Source organism: Lissotriton vulgaris, chromosome 11 (genome assembly GCF_964263255.1).
Source record: "Lissotriton vulgaris chromosome 11, aLisVul1.2, whole genome shotgun sequence".
Taxonomy (NCBI): Eukaryota; Metazoa; Chordata; class Amphibia; order Caudata; family Salamandridae; genus Lissotriton; species Lissotriton vulgaris.
Genome location: NC_141699.1, coordinates 683,409,613 through 683,433,311, shown reverse-complemented (window position 1 = coordinate 683,433,311; position 23,699 = coordinate 683,409,613). Strand labels below are relative to the sequence as shown.

General features: G+C 45.0%; 1 pseudogene; it reads right to left on the bottom strand.

Moving 5' to 3' along the window:
- Positions 1-3,172: 3,172 nt before the first annotated feature.
- The window catches only part of LOC147683334 (forkhead box protein I1-ema-like), a 44,328-nt pseudogene continuing 23,801 nt past the window's right edge, over positions 3,173-23,699 (bottom strand).

The window sequence follows — 23,699 nt, the reverse complement described above, 5'->3', positions numbered from 1 at the left end:
ACTGCACCCCTGTTTTGTTTCCTTCTCTAGTCCCAGGGAGGGCCTCAATGAAGGGTTGATTCTGCGACACGTTACAGGTCGTATACTTGATTCCTGATTTTTGTGGAGGAATTCATGAGCAATCTTATGAGCAATTGGTCCTGATGAATTGCCTTAGAGGCAAGAAACATGTTGACCATACCCGGACTGAGGGTTGAATAAGGCCTGATTACCCTTACCGTCACGCCTTAATACCCCTCAACTTTGCACGTTTTTTTAATAAGGCAGTGAGCCATGCTATTAAAGGTTCCCCCATTTGACTCGACTGACCTTTTTTAACTTATCTTCACTCATGCTCACTTATTGCACTCCCTAGGTCCCTCACACACATGCACTCATTGGCTAAAGGAATAAAAGATCTCCGCTAAAGTGCAGCACTTTCGTGCAGCCCGACAGGCATTGCATCGCCAGCCTGCCGAAGGAGCAGGATAGCCAATGATGACACTGGACAATCATCGGGTGGGGTGACAGTTGTCATCCAGCCTTTGACTTGTGTGAGGCATCCTTGATTCCGATAAGGGACTCCCACTTTCCCTGCTTTATCACACATTTTAAGAGAGAGGTCTTAATGAGTTTATTTAGTTAAATCCTTTTGGGGAACTCTGTACTAATGTTGTTGTTTTCTATGTCATAGGACATGTACACTGGACCCCGTTAAAAATTGTCCAACCCCTGTTCCCCCTTTTTGTTATACTTACTGAAGGTACCTGATTCAAGGGGACTTAATCCCTTAACTTACAATGCGCCAGGGGGCGCTTTTGCACAGTGGTGCAGGGAGGGGGCAGGCCTGATATTACATGTTGGCAAGGGGGCACATTTGCACAATTGTTTTGTTAGGCCCCGTCCCCTCCCTGCACTACTGAGCAAACGCGCTCCCTGGCACATTGTAAATTGGGGAATTAATTCCCCTTGAGTATGAGGGTCCCTGAGGACCAACTAGTCCACCAGGTGCCTCCAATAAGCGCCACAGAGCTGTGTTGCAGAGATGCCTAAAAAGGGGCATGGCCTTAGAACACCTCTCTGCAACACAGTAGCTCTGTGGCGCATACTGGAGGTACCTGGAGGGCTAGTGGGCCCCCAGGGATCCTCAGTATTCAAGGAGAATGAATTCCCCAACTTACAACGCCCCAGGGGTGTGTTTGCAGAGTGCTGTAGGGAGGGGGCGGGGCCTCCGGCACCATGCCTGCTTTTGGAATCTTTTTTTTCAGAAGGGGGGCTGTGTGGCCCCCTTTTTCTCACTTTTGGGGCCCTTGGTGCGTGTGGCTGTTTTTCTTAGTGGACCATCTATGCCACCAGTTTTCATGGAGTTTTAGAGAATGGTTGGGTGTAGTTCTGTGTAATAATGCATCAGCACTCATTTTTGTGGTCTGGGTCTTACTACTCCTTATCAATCTTTGACCCAAGGCAAGAGAGAGAAAGGCAAAATATGGAAGAAGCAGGGGGAGATAAAGATGGAAAAAACTGAGAGAAGCAGAAAAAGAAGGGATGAAAAGAACCTGCAAGAGTGAGACAATGAGCTAGTGAGTGTTCAGTGGTGGAAGGAAGAGGCACGAGGAGAGCACATGGTTTGACAACTCTGGTATTCACCAGCAGCACTTCGGGTTACCTGCAGTTATGTTTTTTCACTAATTAAGAACTGGCATGCCCTATACAAAAAAGCCAAACCTATTGGCCTTGTCCGTGCTGGCTTCAAGAAAGTGTGCTTGTTGACTGAGCCCCTTTGACTCAAACCTACAATGTGTTTGTTGGTGGGTCCGGAGTGGTGTGCAGCCACATAGTGTACGCCTCCTACACCTGTTCACACGAGAAGCTAGAAACGGCAGCACAGTAGAAGCGGGAGCTCATATTTTCCGTTTCAACTACTCATTACTGACAGTTTAATTGTACTGTTACTTCCTGGGTACTGAGCGGTACCAAAACCATGCAAGGGCAGTGCATTCCTGGTTTCTTCCGTTTTAGGAGAGACTGTCTGCTCAGCAGTGGACTTTCTGCAGGAACAATGGCGGGAGAAGTGTGCAAGCACCCCTCGAGAATCTGTGAGTGCCCGGCCCCTTGTCAACGTACACCGGATTTTTACGAGTATTTGCTTTCCTCTAAAATGAACAGCTGTGCCACTTTTACCTCATTCAACATTTCTTGTTTGACCTGAACTGTACTGCTTGGGCCTCGCCCAACAGGCGAGCTTCAGGAAAGGAGCCAGGGAAGCAGGCACGGACTGCCAGATAAGATAGTTAAAATACGAAGAAGCAAGGGTAGTTATTTACAAATACTTTATTAGTACAAAACTACGCACCACTTTTAATTATTTTATTAAAAAATGCAAACAGTGTTTAGTTTGTGGCAATGTGTGTACTCAAATATGCAAATTCATACACCTGGAAAACGCTTGTCATAACTGAAGCTCATTTGCAGAAATGATTCTGTACAGTTCATGTTGTGTGCACCCACTGTTACAGGAGGTAAACCGAGTTTTGTTTTGCATTAAATAGAACAATACATATGAATGTGAAAAGATGCCGACAGGCAGATTATCACTAAAGTCTTGTCAGAATGCAAATTGAAGGAGCTTGTTGAAGTCATCTCTTTAATGGGAGTACATAGGAAACTGCATATTTGCATAGCCTCGGCTAGTCCAGGGGAAAATGTACAAGCTTTTGAACTGAAGATTATTACATTCCTTTGTAATGAAGATTACTCACTTCTGTGATTTCTAAGTAAACGTATCTTAAGCAAAACGGTGCACAGTGCAGACATAGTTCATATTATTACAAAATGTAATCTGCCTTCTCTGTACAATCTCTCTCTAAGATGTTGGGCAGTATTTGCAAAATATACCCTTATTTGCTCTTTACAAAGTAGCAGAAGTAAATGGATCAGGGTGGATTGGCAGTATTTGGGTTTCTGAACTGTCCAGGGAGCGGGAATCAGCGAAGCATTCCCCACCCCAAATGAGGCAAGATGAAAGCTTCCCTACCCCTCAGTCTTTGTCCACCTTTTGTTCATGGAAGCCTGTCCATGTATATGGCCTGAATATTGGGGAGGCCCTATTCAACAGGGGGCCACCCAATCTTAAGCGGGCCAAATGTATGTTGGCGACTAGGGTGGTGCCCTCAAAACTCACTTCTCTTGTCCCTTATTCGGAGGTGAGCGGCACAGGTTGTGCGTGAAAAGTCAAAGCGTCTTGGCTTTCCAGTGGCTTGCTTGTTGCCTTATCTCTGTGAGCCTTGGCGGCGGCCCCCGGCCCCGCCTCGGTCCCCTCTCTGGGGTACATGGCAGTGTTTGCACTGATGCTGTTGTAGAAATGGGGACTGAACTGGTTCAGCATTGAGCCGCCGTAGCCAAAGGGGTTGGAGGACACTGTATTGGACCACTCAGAGCCACCGTGGCTTGGGATGGTTGTAAGCGGCAAGTAGAAGTTGAAGCCAACCAGGGTCTGCCCCATTTTGTCCGGAGTGTCATTGGTGAGTCCGACGGCCATGGGCAGGGCCCGCATTGGCTCTGTTCATGTAGGCTGCGGCCATGCTGGCCAGGAAGCTGCTGCGGCACGGGCTGGAAGTAGAGACCCTCTTTTCGGGTGAGTTCTCGCTTCCGGGCGGTGATAGCTCCAGGATGCCTTGGTTGTCACCGCTCTTCGGGCTGCCGCATAGGGGGCTGTCCTATGGTTTGTCCAATGCCAGCTCTCCTGTGCTGGAGTTCATGTCGGACATCCTCTTCCACTTCCTCCTGAAGTTTCCGTTGTTGAAAATCTTCTCACAGTTAGGGTCTAGCATCCAGTAGTTGCCTTTTGCCTGTGAAACGAAAGGACAGGTGACTTGGAGGTTCAGGTGCTGCAGACGCACGTGGTCATTGCGCTTCACATCCAGTCAAGGCGGGCGTGCTTACTTTACACTGAATAGCCGAGTTCTCATTCAAATACATTACATGCTCACACATTCACAGCACAATAGTTGTTGTCTCATCAACAATGGGAGGCAATGCCCAGACGCAATGAACCCTTAATTATATAGACCAAATGCTGGCATTGAAGGGCATGCGTTTAAAAGAAAGACTCCTGGTCAGGCTGTCTCTGAGGCCCCGCCAGCCAAAGCTACTCGTGTAGGGTGGGGGCTCATATCTAAAACGTATGCATTCCAAGCTTCACATGAAGTCAGACGCAGCAGCAATTTACCCAGAAACAGATAAAACAACACTCTCCATTTCATGTTCTCTTCTGCCCTTTCCTGACTGCGTCTGAGATGCAGAGATGCTGTTAGGAACAGCTTGCCTCACTTGTCCTTTACACAAGATGTTAATAAGCAGTCTTTGAAAACTTGGACATCTCAATTAATGGTGCCCTTTCACTTTATGACTGGCAGATCTTACTGGGGCTAGCCACTCATCATCTCATCATGTCATGCTTCCTATATTTCTTCATTGCCCCCGGGACTTGGCCCACCCGGGGGTTTAAGTAAACGAAGTGTGGGAGCCCACGCTTCATTTTTTTAAATGCTTCATCTGGATTCACGCACCCAGCACAAATTCGGCCAATTTATTTTTAATGTTTTTTTTGGCCTGGGGGTCCTTGTAGGACCCCCTGAGCAGGTCTAGAGGGTCAGGGTGTTTCTACCCTGCCCCCTTTTCTTGTTTTTTGATTTTTATGGGACTGTTTCTTGTGACTCAGTTCTACTAAGGCACAAGATGGCTGTCAACACTTCCTGGTTTGGAGTGTTGGCAGCCAATCACAGTGAAGCTCATGCTCGGGAGGGGTTGCGACTCCACAGCGTCCCTATATATTGAAAGTTCTTCTTTTGCAAATTTCTCAGGAACTACTGAACGGATTTACACCATTTAACAAAAAGGGTTCTTTCTGAACCAAGGACTACTTTTTTGCTAAATTTTGTGTAATTCCGTTTAGCAGTTCGGGCTGTAGCTGTTTCTAAAGTTTCATACTGAAATTACATGGGGAAAACACTTCTTTATCAGCTCACACTTGTCAAATTACCCCAAAACTTTCAAGATAGGAGCTGACTGGAGCGGGCCACTAGTTCTGAACATTTCGCAAAGATTCGTCAACTGGCGCCAAAGATATTGAGAAAACAAAAAACCCTTTTCCTGTGGAAACTAGGTCCTAACTATAACTACCTACTGGCGACCGCCAGTAGGTAATATATATATATATATATATATATATATATATATATATATATATATATATATATATATATATATATATATATATATATATATATATATATATATATATATATATATATATATATATATATATATATATACATATATACATATATTACAGTTAGTAATATATTAGCTAAGTTTGGTGTATGGCACAAAGGGTTGACATTTTTATTTGCGCAGATGGTATAAACAAAAATGGTACATTTTAGCCGTGAATGCCGTTTTGGCAGTGAAGCTGTACATAACAATTGCACAACAGTGCTACATTGAAAGGAAGTCATTTTGTGAAAAAAAAAAGATTTTTAACATTGATTCAACACTTTGTGAGAGACTATTTGTTGGTTGAATCAGAAGAGCTATAATTTATCAAAATTAACTGTTGATGTTTAAAATAGTGTTAATAATGAACTGCCTTATATGAATATGAAATGCTTCATGTCATGAAACATGTTTGGATGATTATAATATTTTTTCATTCCACAATTTCAATTGTATATATGTACTGCATATCAGATCCTGCCTACGTTAAGTATTTCCTTTATGTTTACCAATCTGTGAGGTTTTAAAAGGCACCTCTTTACTAGGGTGTATTCAGATTGAGAAAGGTTGCACGGCAGCTGAAAAGCTTCTCTGAAAAATCTATTAACTTGCTGGGTTACGGAGGGACCAAAGCATTAAAGTGCTTTGAATACTTACAGTCTTCGTGTGTGTGCTCTTCTGTTTAAACACTGGAGTGAATTTTGAATATATCTATATTCACTGAAAAAAACATAGGTTTCAGGCCTGATATAGTTGGGAATTAGCATTTAAAAAAACTTAGAAATTCACTGAAAAAAAAGTAGGTTTTAGGGGTGTTAAAGTTAGCTGGACATTTCACTCGTACAAAACCATTGAAATTCCTCCGATATTGTTAGTTGTACTAACTATATCTCGCGTGCCCGCAATCCACTGCTGATTATGTCACATGTTACATCATTCATGACATGGTCAGTGACATCACTTATGACATCTCAAATGACATCACTGATGACATCACTGATGACATCATCCAGTGAATGTGGTTTGCTTTGTTATTTAAATATGTATTATATATATAGAAATTTGCATTGAGGAATGAGTGGATATATAAATATAAATATCTGGATGGAGGATTTAGTAGCAGTGTGATTGACTGTTTACTTGACTAATTTAAAGTGTCTCACTAAATATATTGGATAGTGACTAAACTGTGTGAGCATCTGTATCACTTTGTCAGTTGTTGTGAAAACTACTTCTCCAGTTGGTTACTAGTTTTTAGAAAGTCTATATTAGTTATTGAATAGTTAACTGAATATTTGTATGGGAGAGTGATTGTGTGTGTGGTTCGGTGGGAGGTGTGTGACTGCCCAAAGATGTGTGAATGACGTTAAGACTACATTTTATAACAGTTGTTCGGGTGAGTGAATATCTTTATGGGTGTGGTGATGAGCAAATATCTCTCTCAATGGTACATGTCCAACAAAGTAGAAAAAATAAAAGGCAATGTATGTGTCAGTTGTTGTTTATAAATAAGTATACATAAGTCTCAGTGATTGTATGCATGACTGTATGGATAACTGTATACTTGTAATAGTGATTTTATAACACACTCAGTATAAGTTACTATCTATATGAATAGATAAAGTGGTGTTTGTATAAGTGTATAGCTAAGTAAATGTAGGTATGATCCATTGTTTGCATAAGTGAATAGGATGACTTCATAAGTGAATAGGATGTGTGCTCGTGTGTAATGTTGATATAGGTGTATACGTATATTTGATAGTGTTCTATTGATCATTGACTGCATGTATGAGTGAATCTGTAGGTAAGTGATTAGATGTGTGTATAGATCTAAGAATCACTGAGTGGGTTTTTAGAAACTTGTATTGGTGTGTCAATGAATTCAAATATAGTACTCTGTCTTTTACAATGAATGATGAAAGGTTATACTAGTGTATTATGAGGTGTATTTGATTGTCACGTGGATGATGTCATCAGTGATGTCATCAGTGATGTCACTGCCCATGTCATGAATGATGTAATATGTGACATCATCAGCAGTGGATTGCGGGCGCGCAAGATATAGTTAGTACAACTAACTATGGGCCCGATTATGATTGCGGTGAATCCGCATCCTCCGGGCCGGCGGAAGCCACCGCCGGCCCGGAGGATGAGGATTCAACGCTGCGGTGTGTGTGCAGACCCCCCGCCAGATTAGGATGGCTGGGGGGTCATCGGCGGATGGGGAGACCATCTGCCGCTTTTCCGCTGCGAGACCGTGGTGGAAAAGCTACAATATGGTGGCGGTGTCTATCAGACACCGCCAGCTATATTAGGATTTGCCCTTGGACATGCCTTTCCACGGCGGCAATGCCGCCATGAAAAGGCATACAGTCTTTTCTTTGGGGGCCCGTTGCGGGCCCCCAGGATGAAGGGGGGGTGGGGGTGCATTTGCATCCACGAAGTGGCAGGCACCGCGCGGTGCCTGTCGCTTTGTGCATGCAAATGCACTGCTTGCACTTTTAACATTGCGGCGGGTGCTGCTTGAAGTGTGGCTCACTGGTTAGAGGAGGCATACCCTGAAGCAGAGGTCAGACCCGGGACCAGGGTTCAATTCCCGACGCGGCAGGGTCTTGAGCCCAATTGTCCACAGACTCGATAATTTTCGCTTCGGTGCCCACTCTGATCACAGGTTCACACTCTACAACTCTGGGTATTAGCTTGCTTAATCTCCTTAACGCCCCCCCCCGCGGCGGGATGCCTGGCTTTCACCTTGGGGATGCCCAGTATGGGTTATCTCACAGGGGAAAAGCCAGGATGGGTTCCCAAGGCAAGCGCCGAGATGCCCTAGGGTAAGTTGAGCGCTATATAAGAACACACATACATACATACATACATACATGCTACTTGAAGCAGTACCCACCGCAATGTTAAAAATACAGGATGTGACCGCAAGGGTGGTGGTCACATCCTAATTCACACGGAGGGACTGCCGCTGCCCCTGCGGACGGTCCCTCCTCCTCTGGGGTGGCGGACAGACGCTGGCCCGTCCGCCATCTTAATGAGGTCCTAAATAGGAGGAATTTCAATGGTTTTGTATGAGTGAAATGTCTAGCTAACTATAAAACCCCTAAACCTACGTTTTTTTCAGTGAATTTCTAAGGTTTTTTAAATACTAATTCCTAACTATATCAGGCCTGAAACCTATGTTTTTTTCAGTGACTTTCAAAGGTTTTTTAAATGCTAATTCCTAACTATATCAGCATGAAACCTATGGTTTTTTCAGTGAATTTAGAAGGTTTTGTAAAGACATTTTTTAAATGTATTAATTGTTATATTATTTTTTATACTGATTTGCTACATTTTTTAAACTATTCATTTTTAGATATTTTATTTTTTAAATTACATTGTAATTACATTATACATTACATTACAAAATATACTTTCTCAGAATAAATTACTTTAGTTCAAATACTTTGCAAATAGGCAATAGACTTTTAAGTACAGTACTTACAGTTGCTGCAATGGGCAACACAATTTCAAACACAATGCAACCTTGACCTCAATCTGTTTTTCTAGTTAAATGCAACTAGTTACTTTATGGATTACTTTTCTAACCACAGGACTGGATCCTAGATTCAGTCCTAGGACATCTCCTGTAAGCAGTTGACTAAAAGCATTTTGGATACAGTAGTGATTTTTAAGGAATATTATTGTATTTTAAAAGCTGTCACAGAAATTTTTTCACATAGAATCACCGATGTTAGAGTGGCAGCAAGATGGCGGCTGAGTGAGATCCTCCGATACTCACCCCCGCGGCTCTCCTGAGAATATTGAGGAAGTACTGGCTGGCCCCCGCTGAAAGGAATGTGCAGAGGCTGGTTTCGCTCGGCGTCCCGACGATCCGCGGCAAGATTCCTCCAGGAGGCAGACCGGTGTGGGCGCTGGGAATCCCTTACACGGCTCTTGCTGATGGCGGCTACCAGCTGTGGGATCCTTGACGTGGGAGCAGCGCAGCTAGGCAACAGAGATGCCATAGAGCTCAGCGTACAACCGGCAGGTCAGATGGCGGCTAGCAGCGTTCAAAGTAAAGCCCGCTCCACGGCACAGGGTGCCTCTGGGTCAGTCCAAACGGAATTAAATAAAAAAGCAGAAAATGACAAAAAGAAGAATGAGCTCTTCCCCGGAATGAGCGGGTAGCAAGAAATGAACAGGCATTCCCATATTAAAAGTGGTTTGACTGGGGACATGAGTAAAAAACAGGTAGCCATTACAAGCCTGTTTTCAAAGGTACCTCTGAATCCACAAATGGGCAAACTCATCCAAAGAGCATAACCAGTTTAACCAAAAACATTATTGCAATCTTTGCCAATGCTCAACCATCTGGTATAGACTCCTTAGGCTTTAACACTATCCCAGACATTATGAGCGACGGGCGGCTATCATGGGGGTCCAGCGGTGAGACAACTGTAGTGGGTACGCCAGAAGCATACTTAGGCGAACACCTAGGAGATTCGGAGCCTTTTACCATGGACCGTATTCCGGATATGGTTATTCAGGGTGAGACTCCGAGCAGAGTTGTAGAATCCCCCTTCGGATTAAATGTAACCAACAACATAGATATAACTCTCCCCCCGCACTCTGTCGCAGAAGGAAATCTCAAATCGGGGAATGCAATCAGGAGACAGGCTCTCTCTCTCCAGACCCTCAAGAAAACTTTTATTGGCTAAACGAGGACTCAGGGGATTCAGAAAATGTGGCTTTAGGCTCTATCAGTGATGGGGAATGGGATGAGGATACATCCACAACCCATTGCAGTCAGCAAGAGGAAAAAAGGCTACCCAGGAAAACTAAAAGACTTTCTGATGGAAAGAAAGGGACTCAGAGACGGAAAGCGACAGAGGAGGAGGGAGAGCTAGGATGGGATTACTCAGCCACACAGACACTACTTTGTAGTGGTCTGGGATCGCGTAAACAAAAAACAGTTGACGAGTTTGTCAGGTCAGAAAGACTTGGATACACCCGGAAAACCATCATTATCCCTAATATTTCAGTTCCTGAAGTCATTTCAAGATGAAGCCAAGCTCGAGAACCGGCAAGCCCGACTGGCCTCTAAAAAAATACAGGCTCCATTCGAAAAAACGGGAAAAAATACACAGAGATTGTGGAAAGACTACGTTTGCTGGAGAATCGGACTGAGTTGCTAGAAACCACGTTTGAAAGCCTGAGAAAAATGACAACGTCCCAAGAAAGCACCCTAAACGACGTCATGTGGAAACTGGAGGAGGCAGAAATTCAGCAACGCCGCATCAATTTAAGGCTCCTTGGAATACCAGAGAACAGCGAGGGAGGAAACATTTGAAAATGTGTTATTAATCTGCTAAAAAACTCGCTTCCAGAATTGGGACATTGGGAGTGGGACAAAGAAATCCAGCAGGTGCATAGATTCCCTCTAAACATATCCATATGGCACCCAAGAGCAATTCTAATATTTTTTGGGAACTTTCTTCTGTGCCAATCAGTATTTGCACAGTATTTGAATTGGCAAGACGTGACAAAAAAGTAATTGGGAGAACTTTTCGTACTTCGTTCATCCAGATTTTGCTCATGCCACAGTGGAGAGGAGATGGCGACTCAGGCAGATGATCGCACCTTTTCAGAAAATGGGGGCTACTGTCTATCTACAAAATCCTGCGAAACTTAAAGTTAACTTCCAGGGGCAGTATTTTTATTTTGCCTCTGAAATCCAAGTGCAGAAAATGTTAGATGAAAACTCAAACTAAGCATTAGAGAATAAGATATGAAATAATGCAGTCATCCTCTAGCTATATTATAGCCTGTAATTAATGTTAAAAATCCTTTGATCTCCACCGCTTCACCATATCAAATTTTTGTTTACTTCAGGGGTAGGAGCATCTTCAGGTTGTAACTAGGAAAGTAGATAGAGTACTTAAAAAAGAATTTAAAAAAATAGGGAAGAGAAAAGTAAGGAAGAAGGGAAGAGGGAAACGGGAAGGGGGGACTCAATTATATATGGCTATTGTATAAGTAGAGAGCACGGTGGGGGTGGGGTGTGTGGGTGAAACAGACGCCAGCAAAACAGGCTAAGGATTGAGCCTGATTGCCTACATATTGGTGGGGGGTGGAGGGAAGGGGGGGTGGGGTACGTTCAGACGTGGATTGTGTGCGCAGTCCAAATTTAAAGCAGAATTTGGTAGAAATTGGCATTAACGAGAGAGAGGGCAGGAGAAGAATGAATACAGAGATCGAAGCCTGTCTAGGAACTTGACAAAGAAGGCATACTGCAGAGTTCTGAGCTATCTGAAGCTTTCTCAGTACCGTTTGGCAGCTACCGAGATAAAGAAAATTGCCTTAATCGAGGCGAGAAGGGGTTGAGTGCCTGGACTACCGTGCGTTGGGTTGAGGCAGGAAGCATCCAAATGATCTTACGAAGCCACCTCAAGATCGTGAAACATATGGCAGCAACACTCGCCACCTGTTGTCTCATAGAGAGACTATCATCAATAATGATGCCCAGAAGTGTGGCTCACTGGTTAGAGGAGGCAGACCTGGAAGCAGAGGTCAGCCCGGGACCAGGGTTCAATTCCTGGCTTGGCGGGGTCTTGAGTCCTAAAATGTCCATGGACTCGACAATTCTCGCTCCAGTGCCTACTCGATTCATGGGTTCACACTCTGCGACTCTGGGCAATAGCTTGCTTAATCTCCACAACGGCCCCTCGCGGCGGGATGCTTGGCTTTCACCTTGCGGATACCCTGCCGGGGTTATCTCACAGGGGAATACCAGGACGGGTTCCCTAAGCAAGCGCTTAGAAACCGCTCGGTGATTTGCGCTATATAAATTCCTGTACATTTACATTTACATTACGGACATGGGTGACAGTTAGGGGAAAGGAACCCATTTCCTGAGGCCAATGGTGAGGGCCCCACAGGTCCTTGTGCATGCCCAGGATAAGGACCTCAGTCTTATCCCCATTTAACTTCAAAAAGTTAAGGCGCATCCACTCTGTCACTTGCCGTAGGCCTCACTGAAGGGCAGATGTCATAGCGTCTTTAGTGGTGGAAAGTGAAAAGACAACATGCGTATCATCTGCATACAAATATAGGGAAAGACCCTCCTCTTCCACAATTCCTGCCAGAGGTCTGACATAGATGTTGATGAACAGGGGGCTTAAAATGGATCCCTGTGGTACTCCATGTGCTGATACACAGATCTTAGATGATGCCTTAGCAGAAAAGACTTGAAAAGTGCAACCATCAAGGAATGAAGCAAAACAGGATAGGGCAGTGCCGTCCAGCCCAAGAGACCTAAGGGCATTAAGCAAGATGTTATGTGACACAGTGTCGAATGTGGCACTCAAATCTAATAGAATGAGTGCCGCAGTTTCCCCTTGATCTAAATGCAGGCACAGTTTCTCAGTAACCCCAAGCAGAGCGGATTCAGTTGAAAAGTTGGCTCTGAACCGAGGATTGTGAATAATGAAGAAAGCCAACTTTTTCTATGTGTTGTGTCAGTTGAGTATTGATATGTTTCTCCAAAATTTTGGAGAAAGCCGGAAGCAGAGATATAGGTCTAAAGTTAGATAGTACAGAAGGATCTGCTCCGGCCTTTTTTCAACAAAGGGATACAATATACTCGCTAAGAAGCTGACAAATATGAGCGATGGGCTATCACAGATTGTCATCTGGACAGCGGGGCTAAAATAACTATCTGCTCAATATATAGCAACATTAGTGACAACCCTGAAGTCTTGGATCAAATATCTAATGAGCCTGTCCATTGGCCGCTCCCTGTAATAATATGTTGGGATTTTAATTTAAATTTACCTTGTGATTGGTCAGAGGGTTCTAGCTTTAAGTATAAAGGGAGGAAGCCAAGAGTTTTTCAAGCTTTTAAAAACCTATGTTTAACCCATGGTCTCATTGACATCTGGCAAGCTGAACATGCAGATGATCCTGGCTTTACTCATTATTCCTATCCTCATACATGTCACGCAAGGCTGGATTACTTTTTGGTCTCTAACACCTTAGCTTCTAGTTGCACTGTCGAAAAATTACCCAGGGTACTCTCCAACCATAATCCTCTTCTCTTAACTATTGAAATTGAGTCATCAAAATGTAATACAAAAATATGGACGTTTGAAAGGGGTTTCTTAGTAAATGAGAAGTATTGCAAATCTATGCAGCAATGGATTCCTAGATTCATAGAAGAAAATCTAGGTAGTGGACCAATTGGTGTTGTTTGGGATGCCCTAAAGGCTAGAATCAGAGGTGAAACGCTGCAGTTCTCATTTAATGCTTACAAAAAAAGCTAAACAAGAGATGGAAGTACTTCAGAATAATATTGCGACTGCAGAAGAGGGGTTAATAAAAGCCATCCATGAGGGAAGGGAAGTTGAAAATGAGCTTAAACAGATCGCAATTGCTAAAAACTGTGTTATTGAGGTATTAATGGCAAGGGCTATTGACCGAGCTACGATATACAAAGAGACTACGAATTAAGTGTACAGGTTGGACATCAATTAGCTGTACGAGCACGAGAGCAAAGCACTGTTAAATTTTTCACGGCTATTTGGGATCCAGAAGTCGGGCTAATGACAGATCCTGACGCAATTAGGATCGTGTTTAAAAAATATTATCAGGTGTTTTACAGAGAAACCGATACTCAGTATGATATACAACAAGATGCGATAAATGAATATATTAAGCAAGATGATTGTATGAGGTTAGAGAGAAGCGACACAGAAAGCATGGATGATATGCCGCAATGGGAGGAAATTCTTTTTGCATTCAATAGCCTTGCCACAGGTAAAGCGGCTGGTATGGATGGGATCCCCACCGAGTTCTATGTTAAAATCTCCCTTCAACTGAAAAATAATTTAACAGAGCTGGTGGCGCACATTTTCAAGGGGGACGTCCCCCAGGGTCCGGGTCCTTGGCCAAAATTGTAGTTTTCTTAAAAAAATATAAGGATTCTACTGAACTAGAATCGTACCGTCCCATTACGTTAATAACCAGTGACTCTAAAATCTACGCCAAGTCACTGGCTACACGATTAGCCCCAAACATACAGAAAATTGAATCTCCACGACAGCATGGGTTTATCCCTGGTTGGGATACTACGGATCATATACAGAGAGTAATCACATTGTTTGACTGGAGTGTGGTTTCAGGAGACCCCATGGCACTGATATTATTAGATGCCGAAAAGGCTTTCAATAGGGTCTCCTGGAAATATCTTTGGACAGTTATGGCTAGAAGTGGTATGGGGTTGCCCTTTTTTAAAGCAGTACAGATGCTGTATATGGAGCAGTCAGCAGTTGTTATGGTGAATGGGTCAATATCAGAATCACTTTCCATCACTAGAGGGACAAGGCAGGGGTGTCCATGCTCGCCTCTTTTATCCGCTATATCTATTGACCTATTCATCTGGATATTAGAATCCATTGCTACGATCCCACCTGTTTGGATAAGAGACCAGGCTACAAAAACTCCAGCATACACGGATGATATTGCGGTGGTCACCAGTGATCCAGTGAATTCAATTAGGTTGATTGAAGAAGAAGCTAAGTACTTTGGTGAATTATCTGGCTATAAATTAAATCAAGCCAAAACTTAAATCATCCTTAAAGGTAAAATAGAGTAGACCGACACACGGGTGACAGAGAAAGCTATATATCTTGGTGTGAGTATAACTGCCAAAATAGAGAACTTAGTTGATGAGAATATTTCTCCATAACGCATCACACAAAAAAGGATATGATTCGTTGTAACAATCTACATTTATCCATCTGGGGCCAATGTAACTTGATAAAAATGCTTTTTTTGCCCAGATTTTTATATTTCTTTAGATCAATCTGTTTGTAATTTCCACCGCATTTATTTAAGGATATGGATAATATGTTTAGTAGGTTTCTTTGGGGTTATAAGAAGCCACGTAGGGCTCTGCAAACCATTACCTTGTCTAAAGATAGAGGGGGATTGGCACTGCCTAACTTTAAATTATATTATATTTGCAAATTAGAGACTTTCTCTCAAAGAAAGGGGGGGTGGATTAAAATTCCAAACGGTTCAGCTGATGGAGAAATTGTCTAACAAATCCATTATTAAAATTGGAGGAATCTATGAACTATTGAATTATTGCTACACTGATGATCTAGATAAATATGTATTCAAATGGCAGGCTAAACTCGGGGTCTCGGGAGAAACCGTTCACCAAACTTACACATTATATCAATCTAGTTTTATGTCCATTTAATTGCAGGCCCAATTTTATAAAACCTTTTTCTTTTTATACTATACTCCATACAAGATCGCTAAATTGGGGTCAGGGAGAGGAACTACATGCCCCAGGCGTGCTGTAGCCGAAGCTGAAAGCATACATATTTTTGCTTCTTGCACGATACTAACAAAGGTATTGAACGATATCTCAGCCTTTCTCTTGGAAGTGTTTAATGCAAGAATAGAAATCTCCACTGAGGAAATTATGTTAGGTGCAGCTAACATTGAACAACCTAAATATATGCAAGGGATAATATTCGTTCAATGGCTGTCCTTAGAATATGTATTGTGTCGGCATGGCTGGATACCAATGCACCTGTGTTCAGGGCCGGACTGGCCATAGCAGGCGCCGGGCAATTCCCTGGTGGGCCGCACGGGTGGGGCCAGTTTTGGGCCCCTGGGGGCCGTTTTTGTTACAGGGCTGTTTTTGCAGCATAACTGCAAAATCGGCCCTGTAACAAAATCGGCCGAAAACCGGCCCAGCAAAGAGCTCAGCGGCACCTCCGGGGGTGGGGGTTGACTAAGGGGGGGTGTAAATACTAAAAAATGTTTCAATAAAGAGATGTGAAAAAAGAATAACCAATGTTATAAAAGGGGCGCGGTTGCACCACCTCTCTGCAATGCAGCGGCTCTTCCTGGAATCACCTGGTAGGCTACTTGGCCCCCATGGTCCCTCATGTTTGAAGTGGAATTTTTTCCCTAACTTAAAACGAGCCACAGGGCGTGTTTGCACACATCACGTCAGGCCCCTTCCCTCCCTTCACCACTGTGTAAATGCACCCTGTCACCGTTCTAAGTTGAGAGATTAAGTCACCTTAAATCCTAAGGGTCCCTAGGGTCAAACTAGCCCACTAGGTACCTCCAGTAAGCGCCACAGAGCTGCGTTGCGACGAGGTGTAAAAAAGGGCGTGGCCTCTGAACACCTGTCTGCAACACAGTTCCCTGGTGCATACTGGAGATACCTGTTGGGCTATTTAGCCCTCAGGGACCCTCTGTATTGACAGAGAATTAATTCCCCAAATTAAAACTGGCCACACAGCGCATTTGCACAGTGGTGAAGTAAGGAGGCGTGGCCTAGGTGATATGTCTGCAAGCACACCTTGTGGTGCGTTTTCAGTTAGAGAATTCATTCCTCCTCAATCCTGTGGGTCCCTAGGGGCCAACTAGCCCACCAGGTCCCTCCAGTATGCGCCAGGAGGCTGCGTTGCAGAGAGGTGTTCAGAGGCAACGCCCTTTTTTACAACACTCTGCAACACATCTCTGTGCCGCTTACTTAAGGTACCTGGTGGGCTAGTTGGCCCCCAGGGACCCTCAGTATTGACAAGGAATTAATTCCCCAACTTAAACCACGCTACAAGGCGTGTTTGCACATGTGAACTCAGGCCCCGCCCCCTCCCTTCACCACTGTGCAAACGCACCCTGTGGCACGTTTTAAGGTGGGGAATTAAGTCCCTTTGAATCCTGGGGGTCCCTGGGGTCCAACTAGCCCACCAGGTACCTCCAGTAAGCGCCACAAGGCTGCATTGCAGAGAGGTGTAAAAAGGGGCATGACCTGGAGCACCTCTCTGCAACGCAGCCCTGTGGTCCTTACTGGAGGAACCTGGTGGGCTAGTTGGCCCCCAGAGACCCCTAGTATTGAAGGGGAATTAATTCCCCAATTTAAAGCACGCCCCAGGGTGCGTTTGCAGAGTGTGTTTCTAAGGGGGCAGGGCCTAGGGACAATGGCGTCTTTTAAAAAAAACATTTGAAAGGGGGGGCTGTGTGGCCCCCCTTCCTTTTACTATTTTTGGGCCCTGGGGTTGCCATCCCCCAGGGCCTGACACCCAAATATATATATTTTTTAACTTTTTTACGGGAAGTGGGACGCGTGGCCCCCCTTCCGTGGCTAATTCCTGGCCCCGGGGGCCCCATCCCCAGGGGCATGGCCAAATAAATTTTTTTTATGGAGGGGGGCTGCATAGCCCCCTCCTCAGGCGGCTTCAAGGCCCCGGGGACCCCATCCGGGATGGCCTTTTAAAAAAAAAATGTTTTCTTTTTTGTTAATGGGGAGAGGGGCCACGTTGCTGGTAGTACCAGGAACCCCATCCCCCAGGGTAGGCCCTTACCATTGGGGACCGTGGGGGGGTCCCCAATCTCCCCATGGTCCCTCCGGCTCCCCAGCTCCTGTGGGAGCCGGCATTGCTTTTCCATATGGGGAGCCGCTAACACGCGGCTCCCCATATGGAAAAGCAATCTGCTTTGCTTCATTGAAGCAAGAGCAGGTTTCCCTGCTCTCGCTTCAATGAATCAAATCAGTTTCCAATGGCAGGATTGGACCCGCGAGGCTCACGCTCTGCCATTGCAAACAGCAGTGTCCCGGGGTGGGCACCCCAGGACACTGCAGGAGCTAGCCCTGGGGGTGGCAGTCCCCAGTGCCTGTACAAGGCTCCAGGAGGGGGCCGTGCGGCCCCCTCTCACATTTGTAAGAAGCCACAGAGGGTGGTGGTCCCCGGGGCTGGGAGGGCCTCAGAGCCCCCTAAACCTAATTTGAATTAGCCCTCGGTGGGGTGGCGGTCCCCAGGACTGGGGGGCCTGAGAGCCCCACCCAATTTTACTAAGCCCCGGGTGGTGGCGGTCCGCAGGGCTGGGGGGGCCTGAGAGCCCTCCAACATAATTTTGAAAAGCCCCGGGGGGTGGTGGTCCCTGGGCTGAGGGTCTGAGAGCCCCCCCACCCATTTGAAATAAGCCCCAGGGTGGCGGTCCCCGGGGCTGCAGGGGGCCCCGTGAACCCCCGCATATAATAAATGGCGGTGGTCCCCAGGTCTGGGGGGCCTCAATGCCCCCAGTTAATGCTTTTAAGCCCTGGGATGGTCCCTAGGGCTGGGGGGCCTGAGAGCCCCCCCACTCATTTGAAATAAGCCCTGGGGCTGCGGGGGGCCCGTGAGCCCCCGCATATATTAATTAAGAGCCCGGGTGGTGGTCCCTACGACAGTGTGGGGGCGATTGGGATTCCCCACACTATTTTTTTCATAATGCCCCCGGGATTTGGCCCCCCGGGGGCAAATTACCATATTTACTGCTGGAGACTATGGTTCTTTTTTTTATATCACTAGGATGTGCAGATCCTACGCCCATCCCGCAATTTAAAAAATAATAATAATTTGGACCCTGGGGGTCCTTGTGGGACCCCCTGAGCAGGCCAAGGGGATCAGGGTGGGTCTACCCTGCCCCCTTTTTGCATTTTGCAGTGTTGGTTTTGGGTTTCTTGTGCCTCGGTTCTACCGAGGCACAAGATGGCTCCCAACACTTCCTGATATTGACTGTTGACAGTCAATTAAAATACAGCTCGTGCACGGCAGGGTGCTCCTAGGCTGCACTCAGGGTACGCGGGAAGGTACGCCGATCCACCCGCGCTCATGGATATATATGTACTTTTAATTGTAATTTTCTCAGGAACTACTGAACGTATTTACACCAAATAAGCAAAAGGCACGAGTCTGAACCAAAGACCACCTCTTTGCCAAATTTGGTGTAATTCCGTTCAGCAGTTCGGGCTGTAGCTGCGGCTAAATGTCCTATGGGAATTTGCATGGGGAAAACGTGTTTTGGGACCCCCCTTTTTTCTAGGCCCTCTCTTAATGAATCATTGTGAAACTTTCAAGATAGGAGCGGACAGGAGCTGGCCAAAAGTTTGGAAAATTTCACGCAGATTCGTCAATCGGCGCCAAAGCTATTCCAAATAGAATGTTGCAGATTTCCTATGGATAATAGGTCCTAACTATTACTACCTTCTGGAGACCGCCAGTAGGTAATATATATATATATATATATATATATATATATATATATATATATATATATATATATATATATATATATATATATATATATATATATATATATATATATATATATATATATATATATATATATATTACCTACTGGCGTCTCGCCAGTAGGTATATATAGTTAGGATTTTTTCCCTATGGGATTTCTGAAAATTCTATGCCTAATAACTTTGGCGTTTGTGGACGGAATCGGCTGAAATTTTCAGGAAAATGGCACATTTTGTTTCTGAGCAGCCCCTAAAAATTTGGGGGGGTTTCGTCAAGGGGGGCCTGAGAAAAAAGGGGGGTCCCAAAACGCGTTTTTCCCATTCATTTTTCCATAGGGCCTTTGGCCTCACTTTTAGCTCGAACGGCTGAATGGATTTGCACGAAACTTGGCAAAATTGTAGGGACTGTTAGCCCGATGTGCCTTTGCTAGGTCTCAATATATGTGCTCCAGTAGTTTTTGAGAAATTAACGTTCAAAACAAGATATATATCTGTAACAGCGCTCCGGGCAGCGATCCGGTCCGCTTACTTTTCGCGAAACGGAACTTTGCGCGCAGAAAGCTGATTGGCTCTCCGGTGTCTGTCAACATTCTAAACAGTCCGGAGCGGCCGCCATCTTATCTCTCGGTAGGATCGAGAGAGAAGAGGTGAAAAACGAAGGGGGAATTTATTGAAAGGGTGCAAGGTATACCCCTCTTGACCCCCTAGGATTGTTGTTGGGGTTATTAAAGGGTCCCGTGGGGAAAATAAAAAAATATATATTTTTCACGGTAGAAGCGTTTCCCGGGCCGCGAACTGGGCCGCAAACTGGTAGCGAAACGGGAATTCGCCATTTTGTGCTTCGTTTTAATTGTTTAGAGACAAAAATTATCGCCGCACATCGGCCACAATGCATGAATATCGTTGAAAAGTCAGCGATATTCATGCATTATCCAGCAAATGCTCTTAGCCATGTTATCCACCTTCCATTGGATAACAGAAAGCTGATTGGCTCTCCGGTGTCTGTCAACATTCTAAATAGTCCGGAGCGGCCGCCATCTTATCTCTCGGTAGGATCGAGAGAGAAGAAGAGGTGAAAAACGAAGGGGGAATTTATTGAAAGGGGGCAAGGTATACCCCTCTTGACCCCCTAGGATTGTTGTTGGGGTTATTAAAGGGTCCCGTGGGGAAAATAAAAAAAAAATTATTTTTCACGGTAGAAGCGTTTCCCGGGCCGCGAACTGGGCCGCAAACTGGTAGCGAAACGGGAATTCGCCATTTTGTGCTTCGTTTTAATTGTTTAGAGACAAAAATTATCGCCGCACATCGGCCACAATGCATGAATATCGTTGAAAAGTCAGCGATATTCATGCATTATCCAGCAAATGCTCTTAGCCATGTTATCCACCTTCCATTGGATAACAGAAAGCTGATTGGCTCTCCGGTGTCTGTCAACATTCTAAATAGTCCGGAGCGGCCGCCATCTTATCTCTCGGTAGGATCGAGAGAGAAGAAGAGGTGAAAAACGAAGGGGGAATTTATTGAAAGGGGGCAAGGTATACCCCTCTTGACCCCCTAGGAATGTTGTTGGAGTTATTAAAGGGTCCCGTGGGGAAAATAAAAAAAAATTGATTTTTCACGGTAGAAGCGCTTCACGGGCCGCGAACTGGGCCGCAAACTGGTAGTGAAACGGGAATTCGCCATTTTGTGCTTCGTTTTAATTGTTTAGAGACAAAAATTATCGCCGCACATCGGCCACAATGCATGAATATCGCTGAAAAGTCAGCGATATTCATGCATTATCCAGCAAATGCTCTTAGCCATGTTATCCACCTTCCATTGGATAACATGGCTAAAAACCGCTCTGTGCGTGAGCTTTTTTTTTTTTTTTTTTTTGCTGCGTGACGTTTGTTAACGTTCGATTCGATGGAAATCAGGAAGTGTTGAACACCATTTTGTCACTGCGAGTAAATATTTTGTTATAAATGAATCCTTATTGATAAACATTGTCTGCGCCATCTTGCGTTTTTGTCCAATGCCACAATTTTGTCGTGCACGGCAGCCATTTTAGATGCCTTGACCAGGGCCACTCTCTGCACGCCGTCGATTCTCAGCATGGCTCCCCACCCTCGCACGCATCTCCCCCACGCAATGGTCACCCCCGCTCTCTCTCTCATGCATGGGCCATATACTTCCCCCATCTGCGCTGCTCTTCTCTGAGAATCACACCCTGTGCCCGTTCGACACCTCCCTTTCACCCTATTCACTACCGCACCCTCTGACACTTCTCTTCCTCTGTGTCCGATTGTCCAGGCCGGACCTAGGCTATCACCTAGCCCTGCGGATGTAGTTTATGGCTCCAGCTGTAGAGTATCCAGACATGCCAACCCTCCCGATTCAGGTGTGAGACTACTGATTTCAGTGCTAGTCTTTCGCTTCCCGATTCCTGCAAGGAAAAACCCGGGGGCATATTTCCAACATCTAGCGGTAATTTTTGTCTCTAACTTGTTTAGAGACAATAATTATCGCCGCACTTCGGCGAATTTTATCGCACATAAACCTTGCTATTAGCAAGGTTTATCGCAAATGCGATAAAAAACGGCCGCAATGCATGAATATCGCTGAAAAGTCAGCGATATTCATGCATTAGTCAGCAAATGCTCTTAGCCATGTTATCCACTTCCCATTGAACAAGCGCATGGTCTTTTAAAGATTTGTGAAGTACTCGGGGCGGCGTTGTGTGTGTGTCCTCTTTCAGGAGCGGGCGGGGGGGCACTGGCAGCAATTTGCAGGCCAGGCAGTGTTCAACACGTGCATCACCTTTTCTCTGCCTGCTATTGCGCTCCATGCTTCGGAAAGGTAAGAAAAAGAACGTGCATTTGAGTTTGAAATGTCCGATCTTGTAGTAGTACACTTGCAAAGCCCACACATGACAATAACCCGATTCAAGGCCCCATTCACCCGATTTTTAAAAAAAATATAGTACTCCAAGACAGTTACATTTTAAAACTTTATTAATATTTAAATATAACGAACGCAACAAAAACTGTAAATATATTTAACCATTTTTTGAAATTAACCAGAACTATAACGATAACAACAACAACAACAATAATATAACTTTTATGCCTAAATTACGCAAACATTTAGCTAATCTGCTAAAGGGGGGAGTCGCCATTTCTTTACAATAATCAATAATGAAAAATCCACATCAATAGGGTTGCCCGTTTTCTCGATGCAGCACTATAGTGCAATATACACAGCACCTGGGGTGTCAAGAGTGAACAGGTCTTTCTTTGTTCCTTAAGATGTTATCTCCGAGAATGCTGATGCATTGGTGTCTGTACACTTCTTTGTCAATTCTGTCAAGATGATAACTGCTTTATAAACAGACGATATCTTTGTTTCGTCATTAGTGTTAAGTGTGTCTGAAACTACAGTGCCCTTCTGTTTTTTTTTCTTCAGGCTCTACAGAGTTTTGTGTGTTGTTCTTTTGAGCGACAATTATTCCAGAGGTTTCAGGTTCACTTGTTTTGTTCTGCAGTGAGTTAACAGCTTTAGAGAGTTCATGTTTATTTGCTATGTCTTGCTGTTCGTGAACTGCTTCAGAGACGTCAGCCTCATTTTTTATGTTTCAGTAGATCCTGGACCTGCCCGGCCGCGCCCAAAATGGCGCCGGTGTAAATGGGACTCGTAACTGCTTGTTCTGTACTGGTTGCCCAACCTTGATATCACGAGATACATATGCAGTTTTGAAGCACATGGCGGAGGCTTGTCTGCTGTAGTGGGGCGCCCCTTTATCGTTTCAGTCGCCATTCCGCCCGCTTTTGCTACACTGTGCCTCATCCGCCATTCAGCTGTTTACCGCCCGCTCTTACGGCTACAGCGTCTCGCTCACCATGTAGTTGAGTTGTTCCCACTCTTGCGGTGCAGCGGTAGGCGGCTGCCACAGGACTCTTAAAATGGCGGCCGGCTCTTCGGATTTGGGCCTGGTCCAGTAAAATGGCCCTGGGACACCTTGGAACTCGGACGCTTGTCTGCCAGGGCTTGGGTTCCATTCTCGAAAGCGTCCCCTCAGCCTTGAAGATTGTACAAAAGTCTTGGGGGCCCTCGACTCCCGCAGGCTTCCGGTGGGGAGCGGCTGCCATGATTGCTTGCGGAATGGCCACGACGGAGCTACGAGATGGTGGTGCTCTCATGGTGACGCCAGCTTCAGTCTGAAACATCCAGAAACAAGGTGGGGCTTTCATCGTTTGGGGAAAAAAAATGTTTTAATCCAATGAAAAGTGTTATTTTTAGGTCACATGACCTAGTCTTACATAATTAGGAAAAGAAAAGTAAAATGAACCAATGAAAAGTTTTATTAACAAGTCAC